The sequence below is a fragment of the Strix uralensis genome, chromosome 5, assembly GCF_047716275.1.
Source record: "Strix uralensis isolate ZFMK-TIS-50842 chromosome 5, bStrUra1, whole genome shotgun sequence".
Taxonomy (NCBI): domain Eukaryota; kingdom Metazoa; phylum Chordata; class Aves; order Strigiformes; family Strigidae; genus Strix; species Strix uralensis.
Window position 1 is genome coordinate 86,821,545 of NC_133976.1, and position 12,165 is coordinate 86,833,709.

General features: G+C 38.4%; 1 protein-coding gene across 3 annotated transcripts in view; it reads right to left on the bottom strand.

Moving 5' to 3' along the window:
• Positions 1–12,165, bottom strand: part of LOC141944856 (uncharacterized) — a 127,070-nt gene that overhangs the window by 8,674 nt on the left and 106,231 nt on the right. For all 3 annotated transcript variants that reach the window (XR_012629345.1, XM_074872112.1, XM_074872111.1), the window contains 2 exons: positions 10,914–11,055; positions 8,761–8,838 (listed from right to left, as the gene is read on the bottom strand). The gene's annotated coding sequence lies outside the window, so the exon portion shown is untranslated. The remainder of the gene's footprint in view (positions 1–8,760; positions 8,839–10,913; positions 11,056–12,165) is intronic.

Genomic DNA, 12,165 nt, shown 5'->3' on the forward strand with positions numbered 1-12,165 from the left:
AAGGCATTTCTAGACTCTTGTTTCTTGATGTAAATATTTTGAAAACATTTTTCGTGTATAGAATAATATTTTAATTATTTATCAGATTTCGTTCTTTAAGAACACTAAAGGAACGGCTATTTCTAAACGCCCTCATAGGGTAATAAGTATAACTACTTCCTTGCAACCTTTTATAACTTTATGTAGTGTTTATTCAAACCCTAAGGGAACTGCATCTTTGAAACACACCACAGAAAAGTTGATACAGTAGAAAAAATTAATGTGTGAAGATCACACGCTGTAGGGATCCTGACTAAACAGCATCACGAAATTTTCAAACGTTTACTACCTTGTATTATTTTGGGACTCTTGGAATTTCCTCAAGACTGGTTTTGGGTATTTGTTCACCTGGCTATGAGCAAGTTATTCCATGAGCAAAGTTAAGGAGGAAAAAAAAAGGAGAGAGAGAAAGTAAGAAAGCAAGAGAGTCTATGTGTTTGTAACGTGAATTGAGTTTCGAGGCCAGAATGTCTATCAAGAGAATCTAAAAAAACCAAGGAAATTCAAATCGGGACTACTATCAATTTATCCACTAGGTGTCACAAAATAATCATACAACCAGATGAAAAGCAATTACACGTAAAATGTGTCAGTGTACTACATCACTGAAGTGCTGCTTTGAAACGAAATCTGTTATAAGAGCAGATGCAGGAAAATGTCATGAATCTCATGAATATACATACTGTCAGGAGTGTATGAGAACCTGAGCCATGATACACAAAAGCTGTTGCTAACCACGGTGTATGTCATGTAATGGATTCACATACAAGCATATAAATGTTCCATTAAAAAAAAAAAATCTTCCTAAATCCTAGAAGTGGTATTACCAGTTCTCTGAATCACAAGTCTTATGTTTCTTGCTTTTTAATGCTCAGCTACTGGACTAATGTAAAAATCCCTCATGACTACAGGGTAAATGCCACAAAGAAAACAAGTTCTGAAGGCTAAAATGTATGAGGAGAAGAAACAAAAATACATTATTAATATTACTATAAAATCAAAACAAATGCCAAGCATTGGAATTGGCAGTAACATGCTGACAGACGCTCCTTAGATCTAGACTGTGCTTATGGAAGGGTATATTATGAAGGTCAGGGCAGAAATTACTGAATTGTTCTGTGGCCATTATTCATGAGAAATTAACCTCTATATTGGAGGTGGTTTTGTTCTTCAATGTTCCTGGGCCATTCTAAATTCCTAATTACATGTACACCTGCACTCATCCAAAACACTGACTGCATTAAAGGATCAAGGCTCTGCTGTTGAAACAGGCACTCTGGTTTCCAAAATGGTTCTTTAACAACAGTAACTTTTCCTCAGAGTTGCATAAAATTTTTACAGGCCAAGCAGACTCCAGTGTGAATTTATCATTATCTGTACTCACACATAATCCACACAATTAAAAATGTTGTAATCAACAGTATATGCAGCGTTATAAAGTAGAACAGGCCAGTTAGAAAAGAGAAGGAAACATACCCTGGACATTTTTTATCACATAAATGTAACAGTAACAGGGCTATATACACTCTGCTGACAAGTGCCATTTCATAAAGCCAGCCTAAGCAATGTTAAAAACCCTTCCCCCATTTCAGAAATGCAGTGAGAAGGAACATATGACCTAATACTGCACTATATGTTTATACTGCATTTTATATGTTTTATCACAGTTGTAAAAAGCAAGCGTTTTCAGGGCGTAATTAAGCTCACATGATAAGATTTGGACTTTTTACATAGTCTTTCTTTTTAAGATGTGCTTTCTAAATGTCAGAGCTGGCCAACAGTTTCCAAAGCTTTGAAATACTTTCTAGCTTGGAGATCACAGGAAGGAAGCTTTTTTCCCCTCCAATTTTCTCTCTTTTTTTGAGCAACAAAATTAAATACTTGTGCTTACAGGAACAGCGTACAAATCTGAGAGAGTTATTACTGGGCTTTTGTTTCCAATACTAGCATAACTTTATCCATATATGCTAAAGGAATCTGGTGGTTGTGAAATATACTTTCAGAAAAACTGAAAACTACTCTCTGAAGTTCTCCCCACGTTAAAACCATTATCTGACTTTAAAGAACCCTCCTATGATCTCCATTTAAGCTGAGAGAATTCAGAGCCTCGTGAAATCAATGAGAAGTTTGTTATCTGACTTCAATGAAGCTGTGATTTCACTTTAGGCAGAATCATACAGAAGAAATGCTGAGGTAACTATTCATTACATAAACCCCTGACTCTTTTGATGCCAGGTGTATTGATCAGATGTACAATATTATTAATTCCAACCTGATTTTCAGCAAGTTGTTCCTTTTTGATCTTCCCGTGGTCCAAATCTGCAATATTGTCCTTGTTTTAGTCCTTGTTATGACAGAATCAAACAACCACAGAATAATTCAGGTTGGAAGGGACCTCTGGAAGCATCTAGTCCAACCTCCTGCTCAAAGCAGGTCTAATTAGATCAGGTTGCTCAGGCATGTATCCAGTTGAGTCTTGGACACCTCCAAGGATGGAGAACCCACAACCTCTCTGGGCACCTGTCCCAGTTCTTGACTGTTCTTTGGTAAAAAGATTTTCCTTATATCACACTGGAATTTCTCATGCTTCAACTTGTGGCTGTTGGCTCTCGTTCTATTGCTGTGCACCTCTCAGAGGAGTTGGGCTCCATCTTCTCCTTACCCTGCGATCAGGTAGTTGCAGACAGCAATAAGGTCTCCCCTTTGCCTTTCTTTTTCCAGCCTGGACAGACCCAGCTCTCTCAGCTTCTCCTTGGTTACCATGGGCTCCAGCCCTGATGAGATTGGTGGCCCTCCACTGCGCTCATGCCAGTATGACTGTGTCTTTCTTGTACTAGGGTGCCCAAAACTGGACACAATACTCTAAACGCAGTCTCACAAATATTATAAAGAGGGGAGGAGCAGTTGGCTGTAGTTTTGCTAATGCAGCCCTGGATGCAGTTGGCTAGTTGGCTCTTCACCAGAAAGGCACATGGCTGGCTGACATCAACTTGTACACCAGGACCTCCAGATCCTTTTCTACAGAGCTGCTTCCTACACAGCTGCCCCTCAGCCTGTTTCATTATCATCTCACTGATGGCAGTATATACACCATTTCTCAATTTATCAATATTAAAACTTTTCTTTTTTTTTTTTTTTTTAAATTTGAAAGCTCATCTATCCTAGGCCTCACATGGCCTTGAAGCGCCATGAGTAAAACAGCTTAGGAATGTCAATGTACAGCAAATGTACTTCCCATTAGCTCTTAATGCCATAAATCTAAAATCCTTGATACTACTGCTAGAGCAGTGCTTCCACTCAAATCTTAAAGAAGCTTTAGACAAGATAGAAAGTCTCAACAGCAGCATACAAGACACTTACTTTTGCGTAGGAGCGACTTGTAAATGCATGTAGTTCAGAGGTCCTGCCCTTGCTCATCAGTATTTCACTTACAATGGAATAATTTTAAATTACATTAAGAACTATAATCATATTCTACTATCATTTGCTTTTTCATATCCTCTGCCACTAGAAATAAGCTTGAAGAAAGACATCCAGCCCCAAGTGCACTATTCTGGGAAAGTTTAGATTTAGATGAGAACATTTATGTTCATAACTACATGATTTTTTTTAAGCCTAATTCAACATGAATAACTGGTTCAACTTGGTTTCTGCTCATTAGTGAGCAGTTGGAAGGAACTGGTTAATCATTGTTTGCCATCTGCTTTGGAGAATCAACACTGTACAGACCCTTTTCTGCAGCCAGTGTAAAACCACAATGCACAAAGAGCACTAAAGGAAAATCCTGTTTTCAGCTATGGGTTGTTTTTTTTTTTTTTCAGTGCACACTAAAATGGTAAATATTTTGTGGTTAACCCCCTCTCACTTTCCTCTGGACAGTGGTCTCTGTGGTACATACCACATCATTTAGCAGTCCCTATAAAGGTAGAGCAATAGTGCTGTGGAGAAGCGTTAGTGGTCTGCTCAGTAACAACTTACTCATGGAGAGCCAACCTATCCAGCCACAAGGGCACCTTTCAGAAGAAGGTCAGAAGGCTTCCGGCCACGTACAAGATGTCACCTGTGGACTTTGCTGTAATTTACTTTGGTAGAACACAAATGTAGAGAAATATTAGTGACATTATTAGCTTCAGCTTCCCCCCTGCCCCATCTTTCTTCACATATGAACAGTAAACTTCTCCTATGCACTCCCCATCGAATTTCCTGGCCAAAAACGAAGGCAGCCCCTTTCAGATATTTGCAGTTCTCTCAGGAAGGCTCTGAATTCTCTGAAACTCTCCAGGCTGTTTTATTAAAACCAACTCTAAGTTCTTCCAAACATGCATGTCAGGATTGACTCAAAAAAAGCGTTTGCCTCCTCACACAAAAAGTGAAAATGAAAGAATAAAATTGGTTGACTATCCATGCTACTTTCTGGCTCATCTTCCCCATCTGGTGGGACTGACAAGAGCTGTGTCATAATTAAGAGAGGGAAGGAAGTTTCCATTTTTAGATTAGTTTCGGAATCCAGAATCTTCCTCAAAAAATGAGGAAAAACGTATGTGAATGATGTAAAAACATTCCACTTAAATATAGAAAGATTGCTGGGAAAAGGCACTTCATGAACTGAGGTTTTATTAAAATATACATTGTTAAGTGGCAAAAATATTGGAAGAAATGCTGAGCACGAGAAAATCAATACTGCTAGGCTCACTCTCCTATCAAAGATCTAGCACTGGGGGCCATAATTCAGGTTATTAAAGTCTTTTTTCAGGATTGATTAAAGTTCATTTTAGTAACATCAGCAGGGAACCCTGGCTCCAATGATCTTAATATTGAGAGTGCTAAAGACTGCAGTCTTCCAGCAGAAAATAAAAGTGTGTTCCTCTAGGCCTTCTTGCAAATACAGAACTCACAGTGTATTCAATCATTACAAAGGCCTGTCAGTGAAAAATATTTTTCCTTTAAAAAACCTCATAAAAAGAACACTGGGAAATGTTCCCTCTGACTTCTTCTTGCTCAAGCCATAAACTTTAATCATCCTCCTTTTCTTTGCAGATTTCCTGGGATATATAACAACTGGGGAGACCTACTCTTGCAGATTTCTGAAACCTGCCAGTGGTTTGTAATTTGAGATAACTGGTACCAACAGAGGTCTTAGAAGGAGATCATCCAGTAAGCCTTTGGAGACTTTAGGGTTCAGGACCCACCACTGTCTAATGTGCACTCCGGGACTTTGTGAGAGTACTGCTGGGAGTCCCCTCTCTTACTGCTTGCAGCAAGAGAAAGAAAGATTTAATGAGAACAGTTCACAGAAGAGCTGCACTGTCTTCCAAAAACTCAGCAAAAGAAGTCTTTGGAACAGAGAAGAGAGTAAGTTGGATTCATTTCACAACTGTACCATGTATTTCCATCATGACCTTGGGCAAATACTTGGGTCAGGTTTTCAGAAAAACAAGTTCATTTCTGCTGGCTTCTTCAGATGCTAAAATAACTAGTCAGACTCTCAAAGGCAAACTGCAACCCAGCTGTTGGTCTCCCTGAAAAATTTTCAAGATGAGTTGACCTACGCCAAACGCTTATAAATATCTGGCTTCAACTGTTGAGGCATCTAAAGTATTCACATCTGTGCTTCACTTCCACCTGTAAAATATTATGTTCCTACCTCTATAAGATGAGGAGAACAAACTTGTAATGTCCATGGACCAGCTTTGAGAATCTTCAGTGATAAGATCATTTAAGTATCTAGACTGATACCGGGAACCTGTTTCCTGGGAACCCACCTCCTACTTCTGGCTTTGACAAGAAAGGAACTGTGATTCTGCAAACCCCGAACTCATGATCGTGAGATGCCACAGGTGCCAGGGTAGGTTGCTCTACACTCTGCGGAGAGTCTGACCTTCAGGTCAACCATGGGAACGAGGAGGGCACTTTTCACTCCTTTCTTTAACTGAGACAAGTGCCCCCTCCAACGTGTCTGTGTTGAGTTCAAATGTTGGCTGTGCAAGTTATTATTATACAGTATCTCATTATAAAGCAGAGATATTTAGATCAAGATTTGACTTCCCTTCCTAAACTCAGCGATGTTCTTTGACAGGAACAGGATACTTAATCAAACAATTCAGATCCTGGTTTTGAGAGATTAAGACTATGTCAATACGGACATCTTACTCTATCTTCAAATTCCTAAAGGTGTCTTTAAATATGCTGCATCTACCATAAAGGTCACTAGCTTGCTTAAAATTTAACTGAAACATTTGGACTTGGGACATGTCAGAATTAATGGACCCACTCTCAAGACCAAACTCCTGGCTTCCAGATCACCCTTGTAGCATTCCCTCAGAAGGAACACAGTGTTTCTTGAACTTATTTTTCCAGAACAATTTAGAAGCACTTTAATTCACTGCTCATTAGGGTGAGATTGACACAGGTAATGAGATGAAATAGCGGCAAAAGTTCTCTCTTTCATCCCTCAGCTGGGTCTGGCGGAAGCCGCAAGCCAAAGGCCTTGGTAGCAGGAATTTCACACCAATTGACTCCGCATTCTGCAGTCATTTTTTCTAAGAAATTGTTACATTTGGTAAGTTAGATTTAAAAGACCCATCGGGAAGGTATATCAATAGTTTTCTGCAGACATGCAAGAGTAGAGGGAAAGCAGATTATTAATGCTAGAGTATCATCCTTAAGCTGGGCAGGAATCAGGCACAATAAAACATAAGGTGTGGGCAAGGACCTTCAGTCTTTATCTATGCCAAGACACAGCTATAGAGGCCTGTGCTCTGGTAGGCAATACCCAAGGCAGACTTAAGAAGTCTATACTCTGATTTTTTCCTATGGATATAACCACATGAATGTCTTTGCTTGAGGATCATGTATGTTTTACATCTATATACATATTCCATAAAAATCACCAGCCTTTCACTAGCATTCAACTCATTATCTACACTCCCCACATTACCACATCAACGTTTTATTTGAAGTATCAGTGATAGCATCCCATCAAAATTTAACAGCCACTTTCTATAATTGAAGTGTATTAACTCTTGGTTTCACCTATGCTAAGGTTTATCCTTCTCCTTCTTTTAAAATTCTAATGATATTAAAAATAAAATACCTTTCTACAGCATGACTCAGAAATGCATAATACTCCTTTCTTCAACTCATGGTAAAGGAAATAGATACAAGCAAAAGAATTCTCTATTCCAGTCTTATAGCTTTATACTGAATCTTGAGTGTCAAACGAACAGCGCTTTTAAGGAAAATGTCAACAACTGTAACAGTTACGTAAGATATAGTTAGAAAAATATTTTGCAAGGAAAAATGACAGTTTCTGTCACTTGAGAAGATGATTTATACTTCAGTTTTAGAACGCAAGCAGCCAACATGTGACCTGACATTTACTAAAGGAAATCAAAGAGATGTTCAGCAAGGTTACAAAGGAAAAGCACTAATCGTCCTACACCAGCAGTTCCTCTCTGTACTACAGAAAGGTCTGCATAGTCTTCCTCTCAACATTATGCAGAAAAACAGAAAGAGAGGTCACAATAACAGATCTCCCTTTTGGCATTTTGTGCTAACTCGCTCAATTTACGAAGGCCATCTGGTGCTGTTTACGCTGGCCTTTTTGCATTGTGTCTCATGTTGTTCTTGTGGACGAGCATGATTCACGGCTCACATTAACTATGTGCTTCAAGTTACTTTGCAAGAGAATCTGATGGTTAAAACTGCGCCTAAAGAATGTATAGCTGTTAATGTACACATTCCACACATGACAGAACATAGTGAGAAGGATACCAAAGGCAGGGATGTTCAAATAGGAAGGGTGGCAGGTCAGGTGAGCTGGCTTTCAGTGCTGGGTCTATTATATACTTCCTGTATGACTTGAAATGATTACATGAGCCCTTTGGGGCTCAGTTTTATCACTTGTTAAATGGAGATCATAATTCCCTATCTCACAGTGATACTGGGAGGCTTATTCATTAATGAGTTCAATGCTGGGCAGATGGTCAATACAAATTTTATGCATCGCTGAAGTAACATTTAACCTCAGAGCTTAAGTGGCATATAGCCTTGTGCCAGCCTCTTAGCAGTCACTGTATAAATATTATACATCCACATTACAGAAAATATCTGAGAGACCTGACTTGCTAGTAGTGCTGATTTTGCATTCCTCAAGTTCCAAATCTACAGGATGACAAATGTAAAAGAATGTAAAAAAAAATGTAAAAACAAAACAAAAAAATATTCTTTAAATGCAGTGCAAAACAGGTACTAGCACATCTCCTTGTAATGGTTATAAATGACCAAAAAAAAGAGAAAATGGTACAACTCGTGCACGGAGTATACAGCAATTTAAGTGAATCCATGAAACTATTATTTTAAAGTCTCAAGAATGACCATTGATAGCGTCTGGAGGGATTTCAGTTTAGTGGTGGGAGAAGGGTTGTTTTTACTGGCCTCTGACAAAAAAACAATTCATGAATGTGACTGCCATTTACCTGTAGAAATACAGCTACAATTCAGCATAGTAATGAGTTTAAAGGTATGTTTTAAGGATATTTATAAAGATATAAATACTTACTTTGCTTACTCTGGCAATCAAACACAAGAAGAAAGTTCTTTTCAAAACACCTTTTTCAAGGTTTCTGAGGACTATTTTTAAACTTTATTGCCAGAAGTAATCTACCATGAAGACCTAAGCACCAGCAAGAAATGAATCTCCAGTGTGGTTGCTATGCATACCTTGTCATTTCCTCTGCACAGATGACCAATCTTCACTTCTTTCATCTTCTAACTTGGTTCCCCAGTAAGTCATTCTTTCTGTTTCAAAAAAGAAAGAAAAAAAAAATAATGAAATGTACATGTTATCATTATGAGGGGAAAAAATGAGGAACAGACATACAGATACTAAATGCAGGCCTTCCAGTCTTTTCTGCAGGTGAGGAATATGCTTCAGTAGAAGGCCAGTGTCCCACTTCAAACTTATTTTGAAAGCCTTAATTGAGGTTAAGTGGGGCCAAGCAATTTTTAAGAAAAGTTAACAGATAAAAATATTTAAAACCTTTACTCCTGAATATCAGCCTTGTTTTCAGTCCTTCAAAATTACTCTACCGATTGGTAGTAGAAAGATTAACTGTGTTCAGACTAAGCAGCCAAGTGTGGACATCAATACATCTGGTATAAATTATTCATAAAATGTAGTATTCAGCAGTTTAGTCTCAGTAGCCAGTGATACTAACATTTTTTGATAATGTATTTGTGTCAGTCATACCTTTGCATACGCTTTGTGATCATAGCCAAATACAGAAAGCACAGTTTTTGTTTTCTTGTATTGTGCCAGTGGTAGAACCATGGGGAACGTGAAACAACACTCTAGAAAAATTATTCTGGGTCATCCCCAAGAAGTGATGCTATGACTGTTCTTTGTGTACTCATCAGACCGCATGCTAAATCTATTCACTTCTTATTGCTTCTAGTTTTCTCCAGTTAATTCTGCTGCTTTTTCTTGAAGAAAGGTTACTTTTCTCCACAACATCCTTAAAATTTGTATATATGCAACAGCCCATTGAATCTCCTTGGAATACTGTCTTCCTCCAACAAAATTCACTTCCCATTTTGGCATTCTCAATCTGTGACCACCATAATATGCAAGTGCTTCACAACTCCTGTTGAATGCTACCCTCACAGCAGAAAAATTATTGCCTTCATTTATAGAATAGGAAGATAAAGAGACACAGAGAGGATACAGCTCTCTTTGTCTAAATTAAGATGAGAGAATCATATATAGCGCCAGTAGATAAAGGGTTCTTCAGAGAGAAATCTGCAGTACATATCTAACATAGGTACACTGCACCAACCCCTTAGGGGCCTCTCTCCTCTTCTCTCTCTACAGTAGCACCTTAGAAATAACAATTACATATACATGCACCTAAATTAAAGTACAAGTGAATATTCTCTTCACTGCCAAGTCTAAGATCAAAGCCCTATAAAGCATCCTAAAACTTAGGTTTGGGTTACCCACTGTGAGATACCTGGCCTTGGAATGAAATACAGTAAGGCATCAGAGTTCCCCATACAATCTACAAGGAGAACTAAAGGCTTCAGACTGGTATTCCCATGCCTGGATATCAGACAGGTCTTCATACCAATGCCTATCCACTCCTCATGCCAATTCTCTCTTTCTGTGAAGACATCAATTATGTTAATGTTATGGTTTTTATAAGTTGGTTCCCCTGCCCCCCCTGCCCTTTGTTTGCTTTATGTCCCAAACTGATTTTCTATTTTTTCCCACCTGTTTCAGTATTGCATTTTCACTCCACAGTATACCTTTACACTTTTCCCACTTTCTTCCTTTGGTAGCATTTTTCTCCCTTGTTGCTGCTTCCATAGTTCACCCAAGTACTAGAATAGTCTGGCTTATTTTTCTCAAAGCCACCGTCTTAGCACTGCTTTATTTTGCTTTAGTGGTCAGAGACCAGCTCCTCTTCTTCTGCTCCTTTGGTGACATAATATTTCGTTCTCTATTTAACTTCGAAATGTGCCAGTACATCTGTGTACCATTCTGAACAGCTGAGAGAATTTATTTTAAACTGTCACTCAGTTTATTAATAAAGAAGAAAAATGCATGTGTATATTTTTCCTTAAAATAGAATATAGGTACTGTACAAAAATGTACACGAAAATAATCTTCAGCCTCAGTCAGACATGTGGCTAATGGGAACCCACAGGCAGAAAAAAGCCCAGACACAAGATGGGATAGAAATGCTACAGATAAAGAAACTCTTCAAACTTGACTGCCTTAAAGCTGTGTAAAGAATATGTGTTGATACAGTGCCATATTGAGATTTTATAGACATGGTTTTCAGACTATTCCATTATTACAGTAGGCTACAAACCTGCAGATGTTTAGACATGAAGAACTTTACTCAGTCGTGTCAGTGTTTTCATGACTGGGTCTTAAATTCCTTCTCCTGAGAGCTAGTAAGAAAACCCTCACTCTTAGATGTATCATAGAAGAGCAGCAGTTGCCAGATATTTCTGTTGAAACATGAGAATGAGAAACAAGAAACACCATATTAAACCTGTGTCTGTTTTCTGAACTGCACCGTGCCCATGCTTCAAGGACTTACTTAAATATGGAATTCAAATTAAAGATGTGTTTATGTATTGCTCTGAATTGGGACATTATTGAACATCAGATATATTGTTCCCCAATATGACCTTCTTCAGCAAGAACTGTATTTTAATACTTTGAGTAAATGCAAAGAGAGAAGGCAAACAGCAGGACTGTGTTAACTACAGCAGTTGAGACAGCAAAGTGATACAGCCTGAGAGCCAGAGAACTAACAATAATGCATCTCTGGAACAGAGAGTAAAGTTGTCCTTTGTATTTAATATCTACACACTGAAACAGTTAAGCAACTCTACATCTAGCTTTAGCTGAAGTCACAGAGCTGGTGGTTCCTCACTAATCCAACGCACCAAAAAAGAGTGCTAAAGATAACCTCAAGGATTAATGGCTGACAGTGGAAATCAGTGTACCTGTTTTAGCTTAACCTGAGTATATATTTTTGAAGGCCTATGGGATAAACCACCCTTTTACCGTGGCAGGTTTCAATACAACAGGATTGTTGTTTTAACTCACGCTTTTAAAAATGTAATTCCTATACATAATTCTTATGCATAATGACAGTAGTGCAATGCAAAATGCCAAACACTGTACAACTGACACGTAATGTCCACTAAAATGGAAAAGCCACAGTTCATTGGATAGCAATGCAAGATGTTTACTTTATGGAAAGAAAGGAGAAAGTATCCTTCTGATTGATTAAAAACCCCCAAAACAACATGACTGACTGGAACCCCATTGCTGGGTTTTTTTTGACTACTTGAACAATAGCATGCAAGTAAATTTTTGAGCACTTGCCACCAAGAGCAGTAGGTTTGAACCTACATTACCTCTTAGTTGACTTGCAGAAAGTGGAACTCCATTGCCCCACTACTACATGAATTATTCCTTCATGCAGCAAAATATTAGTGAGCTGTAATTTACAGTGAGCCTTAACTAGACTGCTGTGCTAATTTTCACAACTTTTACGGATTCTCCTTCCCTCCTCCTCCTCCGTGATTGCTGACTAATCTTTCTTG